This window comes from Lathyrus oleraceus, chromosome 3, assembly GCF_024323335.1.
Source record: "Lathyrus oleraceus cultivar Zhongwan6 chromosome 3, CAAS_Psat_ZW6_1.0, whole genome shotgun sequence".
Lineage (NCBI taxonomy): Eukaryota > Viridiplantae > Streptophyta > Magnoliopsida > Fabales > Fabaceae > Lathyrus > Lathyrus oleraceus.
The window spans coordinates 202,565,770-202,574,012 of NC_066581.1; the positions used below are offsets into that span (position 1 = coordinate 202,565,770).

An 8,243-nucleotide genomic window follows, 5' to 3' on the forward strand; every position below is an offset into this window, starting at 1 on the left:
TTGGTAAATATTTTGAAGTAGTGGTTATTTTGGTATTATTTTTGAAAAACATGGTTATTTTAAAAAAAAATCCTAAAAATAAGTATGTGTGTGCCTTAATTAAATCAAATATTTACTCATAAGCCATGACCATACAGTTAGAACAAGAATCACCTTTACACACTTTGAGAGAGATAAAAGAGATGAGAGAATGAATGAATAACTAACTGATAAAAACAGAAGATAACAAATCAAAACTCTAAGACTCTTAAGTAACCTAACCAACTAACTTATTATGCAAGTTACACTTCTAACAACCATACTTGAATTACAACTCACAACACATATTCCATACATTTAATTTAGGGTTAAATATGTTTTTAGTATCAATAAAATTACATAATTCTAGAGAGACTGTGAGAAAATTTCCAAAATAATCATTAATTGTATGATTATATTATTTGAATTAATAATATAAATATAAATATTATATTCAAAGTTTTCATATTTCAATTGCATGGTCTATAGTAATTATTATTGGTCTAAAGTGCCATTGAATTGGTTTCCTTTCTTTTAGGAGTAGTTGCAACGTATAAACAAATATTTGTTATTCTTATGCGAAACGTTGTTACTAAGTTGCAATTGGAATAGTGTCATGCCTTTTCTAAGAGTTGCTACTGTTTCATAACAGACGTGATTTTCAATATAAATTACAGGTTAGGGTCACAGTGGGAAAATACACAAAAAAACCAATCTCAATTAATTTCTCATTCTAAATCATCTTTCTCTTCTCTAATGCATGAGAGCAATTGAAAGAAATATTTTTCTGTAAAATATTATCAACAGATACGCTTAGAGAGATTGTGCAATTCTCTTTAAGGATTCCAAAGTATCCTGCAGGAAATTCGCCGGTAACTCCTTTTGCATCCAACATAGAAAGATTGGTGGGGGTGAATTGTTCCTTAAGCTTAGTGTAAAACTACCCGCTTTGGAAGTTTATCGTGCAAATTAATTTCTCTGTTTCAACTCCATTTGTTCTTAGTTTTGCAGCAACACCAAAAATTCAAAGGCATCAACAATCTTAAGGAACAATTCTTTTCTTATTCAATGGTTGCTTCACTAAAAGAGATGACTTCTGACTTTGTGAAATTAGAGAAATTCGATGGAGGGAATTTTATTCGTTGGCAGAAAAAAATGAAATTTCTTCTCACAACACTGAAGGTGGTGTATGTCCTTAACATTCCAAAACCGGAAGAAAAAGAAGATGAAATAATTGCTGAAACTAGAGAGAGACAAAAGTGGGACAATGATGATTATATATGCATGGGACACATCCTCAACGGTATGTGCGATTCGTTGTTCGACATTTATCATAGCAGTAACTCCGCAAAAGAGTTATGGGAGAAATTGGAATCAAGATACATGCAAGAGGACGCTACAAGTAAGAAGTTTCTTGTTTCTCAATTTAATAATTATAAAATGATAGATGGTAGGTCTGTTATGGAATAAATGCATGAAATTGAACGTATTCTCAATAATTACAAACAACATAATATGCACATGGATGAAACTATAATTGTATCCTCCATAATAGATAAACTTCCTCCTTCTTGGAAAGATTTTAAAAGAACCATGAAGCATAAGAAGGAGGATATTTCTCTTGAACAATTGGGTAATCACCTTCGTTTAGAAGAAGAGTATCGAAAACAAGATGATACTAAAAGCCAATTTACTCAAGAGAAGGTCCATGTGATGGAGGAAGGAAATTCAAGCAAACATTCCAATAAAAGAAAACGAGATTTCAAAAATTCTCATGAAAACCACAAAGGTTATAACAACCTAAAGAAAAAGAAAGGAAATTGTTATCATTGTGGAAATCCAGGACACTTTAAATATGAGTGCAGGTTCTTAAAGAAAAAGAACAAAGATAAGAATTCAAGTGCAATAAAAGAAAATCTTGTTGCTGTTATTTCTGAAATCAACATGATAAAAGATGTTAATTCTTGGTGGATAGACTCTGGTGCTACCCGTCATGTGTGCAAAAATAAAGAACTATTCAAGACCATTAATGAAGAAGATGGTAGTGTTTTATACATGGGAAATGCTTCTACCGTCCAAGTCAAAGGAAAAGGATTGGTAGAGATTGAATTCACATCTGGAAAAATACTCACTCTTAAAGATGTATTCTATGTTCCTGAAGTTAGGAAAAACTTGATTTCTGTACCTTTACTTAATAAGTATGGTTTCAAATCTGTATTTGAGGGAGATAAATTTATTCTCTCCAAAGGGGGAATGTTTGTGGGGAAAGGTTATCTTTGTGAGAATATGTTCATGTGTAATATTGTTAATAATAATAATAATGTGATTTCTGTTTATACTGTTGAGTCTTGTGATTTATGGCATATGCGACTAGGACATGTTAATTTTAGTAAATTAAAAGACATGATGAAATCAAGTTTAATTCCTAATTTTGATATAAACTTAAATTCTTGTACCACATGCATGTTAACTAAAATTACAAGACAACCTTTTAAGAGAGTTGAAAGAAATTCTAAAGTATTAGATTTAATTCATTCTGATGTATGTGATTTACATGGTTGACCTACTATTGGTGGTAAAAAATATTTTGTCACTTTCATTGATGATTGCACTAGATTTTGTTATGTTTATTTAATGCACTCTAAAGATGAAGTTTTAGAAAAATTCAAATTTTTTAAAGTTCAAGTAGAACTCCAACATGAAACTTTTATTAAATGTTTTAGGAGTGATAGAGGGGGAGAATTCTATCATCCTAATTATTTTGAGTCCACTGGTATTATACATCAAATAACTGCACCCTATTCCCCACAACAAAATGGGATAGCAGAAAGGAAAAGACTAAAGCTTTCTTATCCAAATTTTTTGATATGAAAGACTTAGGTGAAGCAGATGTGATTTTAGGGATTAAAATCATAAGAGATGGTGAACATATTGGCTTATCCCAATCTCACTATATTGAAAAGGTGCTTAAGAAATTTGATCATTTGGATTGCAAATCTGTTTCTACCCCATTTGATCAAAATGTTAATTTTCAACCACATAAAGGGTGTCCACTGGCACAACTTGAATATTCAAAGGTAATTGGATGCTTGATGTATGCTATGACATGTACTAGACCTGATATAACATATGTTGTTGGTAGGTTAAGTCGGTATACAAGTAATCCAAGTAAAGATCATTGGCATGCTATTAATAGAGTATTAAAATACTTGAAGGGACGATTAACTACACTTTAACATATAGTGGATATCCTTCGGTTTTAAAAGGGTATACAGATGCCAGTTGGGTAACATATATAGAAGATCATGCATCCACTAGAGGATGGATCTTCAATCTTGGTGGAGGTGCGGTTTCTTGGGGTTCAAAGAAACAGACTTGCATTGCCGACTCCACCATGGCTGCAGAATTTATTGCTCTGGCTGCAGGTAGTAAAGAGGCTGAATGGCTAAGAAACTTGTTGTATGAGATACCTATTTGGCCAAAGCCAATAGCACCTGTATCGATACATTGTGATAGTCAATCCACACTATCTAAAGCATATAGCCAAGTATATAATGGAAAATCTAGACATATTGGTATAAGACATAGCTATGTGAAAGATTTAATTTCAAATGGAGTAATCTCCATAATATACGTAAGAACTAATAATAATCTGGCAGATCCTTTGAAGAAAGGTCTGACAAAAGACATGGTGTTGAAGACATCATTGGGGATGGGTCTCAAGCCCATATCTTATTGATCACCAATAGTGGAAACTCAACTCACACTTGATTAAAATCAAGTCTTGAGTTCAATGATGAAAGTATATTATTAGAGTGATTGGAGTACTTAACAATAGAAACATCCCAATGGGCAAAAAGTAATCAGACCATAAAAGTAAAAGTGATAGGATGAGATTATTCTCTTAATAGATATATAGCATATGTTTGCTGGAATGCTTATTATGGGAGCTTTTCTAATATAGTCTACCTATATGAGAATGAAGTAGGCTGCTTCATAGAGTTCAAGGGCTTGACTCTTAAATTCTCATGAAAAGGATACATGACATAGGGCCTTATCAAATGTGTCATATTTATAATTCTTTTGATAGTATCGAGATTTGATGTGTAAGTTTTGCACACTTGTTCTAATGAGTAGTTGGTTCAAAGCTTGTCTACCAATGTCTATTCGGGATGAGTGAAACCCATATCTTACTAAGTATTGGTTCAAATCGTGAGATACCAATATCTGAAACCATGATTTTTCCAGAATTATGAGATTTAGTTATTTTGAAATTGGTGGGGGATTGTGAGAAAATTTCCAAAATAATCATTAATTTTATGATTATATTATTTGAATTAATAATATAAATATAAATATTATATTCAAAGTTTTCATATTTCAATTGCATGGTCTATAGTAATTATTATTGGTCTAAAGTGCCATTTAATTGATTTCCTTTCTTTTAGGAGTAGTTGCAACGTATAAACAAATATTTGCTATTCTTATACGAAACGTTGTTACTAAGTTGCAATTGGAATAGTGTCATGCCTTTTCTAAGAGTTGCTACTGTTTTATAACGGACGTGATTTTCAATATAAATTACAGGTTACGGTCACAGTGGGAAAATACACAAAAAAACCAATCTCAATTAATTTCTCATTCTAAATCATCTTTCTCTTCTCTAATGCATGAGAGCAATTGAAAGAAACATTCTTCTGTAAAATATTATCAACAGATACGCTTAGAGAGATTGTGCAATTCTCTTTAAGGATTCCAAAGTATCCTGCAGGAAATTCGCCGGTAACTCATTTTGCATCCAACATAGAAAGATTGGTGGAGTGAATTGTTCCTTAAGCTTAGTGTAAAACTACACGCTTTGGAAGTTTATCGTGCAAATTAATTTCTCTGTTTCAACTCCATTTGTTCTTAGTTTTGCAGCAACACCAAAAATTCAAAGGCATCAACAGAGACTAAGAACATTGTTTTTGTAAAATACATGATTAAAACTGGATACAAATTTTATAGGGAGTAAACTGAAAAATGGATGCTTTATAGAACTAAACATACATTTAAAATAGCAAATGAAGTGGTATAGTTAACTCCTTTTCCTTTAGACTTTTACAATGCATCAATACTGAAAAATAAAGTAAGATAGCTCAAATATAGTGAGATCAAAATAAAACATGTTCTTTCTTTTATTCATTTACATATCCAATATGATATTCAGCTGATAATATTGATGAAATGGTAACATAGAAGTCAGGGTACAGGACAACCCTCTGCATGTATACCTGGAGCTGTGGGGCATATGGCCAAAGGGCAATGATCTGCTTCAAGCCCCCACCAGGTTGGACCAAAAATACCATAAGATTGAAGAGCAAAATAAAGTACTAAACCCATAAACGCAACTCCAGCATCTAAACCAGCTGAAAGAATATAAGTATGTCTAGCCCACCATGCTTTGAACTTTCTATAAACATACAAATTGAAAAAAACTCCAACAATTCCCCAAGTTATATAGTTCACTGATCTCACTGGTGGAATGCCAGATGCACCTACAGCGATAGTAGGAATGTTGATGAGTTTAATCCACTTCTGGTTAGGAAATTTGTGAGAAAGAAGCCACACTGGAACAGGTGCAAGTAGACCAACAAGGAAAAACCAATTCATCTCAGGATAAATGCCGTCTTTGGTAAACATTCTCTTTGGCCCGACAACTCCCCATATGATGGAAGCATTGTAGAACACATCATCACCAGGACATGTCCAAGGACTACCTTTTGGCAACAATGATTCAGCGCATATGTTCTCGATAGATGTTAGAAGCCACCATGCTGTTCCAAAGTGAACAGATGATGCAACTACTGTGCCTACAAGCTGCACAATGAACATTGATTTTGGTGGAATTTTCATATAGTGCCCTAATTTTAAGTCACCAAGAAAAGCAAGTGCTTGTACCATGCTGATATGGCCATAGGTTTTGAAAGCTACATTAGCTAGTGGCTTTCCTGGATAGATGAAACCGATAACCAACTCTGTGATCACATTGAGACCTGTTCTTATGTTTGTGGTTGCTTCAATTACACCAATTGGTAAGGTGGATAATAATGCAATTGATAGAGAAAGTAAGACTCCCCACCATGGAAGTTGGAGCTGTTTGCCAAAGCCTTCGCAGGCTACTAAGGCCATCATAACCATTAGAATCAGAATAGTGATAAACCACCAGTCAGGGACCTGCTTATAGTTTTTCTTCATGATTCTTGTATGCACATCCCCGAGTTGTTTTAGCGAACTCGTTGTCTTCTTCCACATCTGTAGAATCATTTTTCCGTGGAAGAGGACAACATGGGAAATAGTTGCTGTAAGAGCAGTGAAGCTCAATCCATATTTGAATGCAAACGTGACACTCATATAGATCTTGCTGTAACTGTTGTAACTTTCCATATCAATGTCGAAAGTTTTGGTATTGAGAATGCGAGTAACGTTGTATGTTGACCCAGTAGAGTCAAATGTGTGAGAGCTGATGAGTGGAAACTTTTTTGCATCATACAATAAGCAATTGGAATCAAAACATACATATACAATAAAAAACCAGCTAGTATGTTGATGATGGCAAATCCAGGAACAGCCAAAGGACTGCCTAAGAAGCCAGCAACAGTGTTCCAGTCAAGGCCGAATGAACCGACACCAAGGCCTTTCATTCCGGAACCAATCTGTTGTGCAATGACAGAATCTTTCCAAATCAAGCATACAAAAGACACAGTTGATAGTGCTTGGAAAAAGTACCCGGGAAGTATGTAATACGCAAAGCTAGCAACAAAGACTAGGAAAAAAAATTGCAGCCTAGAAGTACCTCCTTTAGGCCTTTTTTCTTTTTCATGAAATGCTCTAAATAGAGAGACCTGCACAAGGTTTTCAGGCCACCACATGTAAGGTGAATCAACAAGGAACCTTCTGAAAATCCCAGCCCATCCATACCCTAGCATCTGAGTTGATAACGCTAACAAATAAGCCGCTACAGGATGAATGTTTTTGTGATAAAAAGCCTTAACAATTGTGATTATGCTAATTGCATAAACACCACTAGATCCTGAGCTAGCAAAGATAGTTATCAACACATGTTCCTTCAAAGAGAACGGCCCCGGATTCAACGAAAAAGACCAGGTTGTGAGAGGCACTTGAATTGGTTGTGTAGGAAGTGTTGCAGCCATAAGTTTCCCGAGTGGGAGTGTAATAATCTGGGCGGAGACAGAAGTGATTTTCAAAGGATTGGTTCTGTAGCCTAAGAATTGATTCACAAATGCAAGGAGCACACATGAAGCTAGTCCTAGAAACCATGTCCGGAAAGTGAGTGCCGGCTGAGAAGGGTCATCAGTGATTGGAACTGTTAGTCTCACTTGTTCAATGGGACTATCATTAATGCTATATTCATCTTTCTCTGAATCTGCCATGGCTATACTTGTTGGCACTTGTCCACTTGGTATCTCAGCTTCCTAATCCAAAAAACAAAGCAAAGGAGAAAATTGAAATGAACAAAATAACTATCATTCATCAGCATGGATCAAATTAATATTGTGCAAAAAATAAATAAAAACTACAGTCAAAATATAACATCGATTTCTAATACGAGATAAAAGGAAAAAAAAACTTGTAGCAGCAATACCATGGTTGAAGCTAGTGAATATGCAGCAGCTGTTATTCCTGTAAACAATATTGAAAAACGAATGAAGAACCAGAAACAAAAACCATTTTTTACATTGAAAAAAATATCTGCAAATAGTAGAATTTAGAATCTAGAATCTATCATCTCTTTACGCTGGCACAGTTGATATCGTTCAAAGTTATTCTCTCAGTCAATACCAAATATTCTGTTGGAGATAGACACTCACATCGAATCCAACGAAAAATATATGACTGCAATAAATTGTCATTTTATGTATTAAAAAAAAACTCATTAAAAAAAGATAGAGTGATTCTACAATTATAGAAAAGCAATGGAGCTTATAGTTATAGAAATACATTGCAAGACATGAAAGATAAAAATAAAAATAAAATAAAATAGATAGTAGAGTATGAACTCTACGTTGCAACACAAAGTCCATCCAAAAGATTGGACAGTTGAGACTTGAGAGACAAGAATAAAAACAAGAGAGGTTGAAGTGATTGTAAATGCAATTTAATTTCATTCAACAGCCCTTCAAATATTAACAAAGCCTGTATTTTCCTTCTTCTTAAATTGCATT

The 8,243-nt window shown here is 34.0% G+C and overlaps 1 pseudogene; it reads right to left on the reverse strand.

Moving 5' to 3' along the window:
* Positions 1–5,093: 5,093 nt before the first annotated feature.
* Positions 5,094–7,861, reverse strand: LOC127126293 (oligopeptide transporter 5-like; annotated as a pseudogene).
* Between the last annotated feature and the right edge of the window lie 382 nt (positions 7,862–8,243).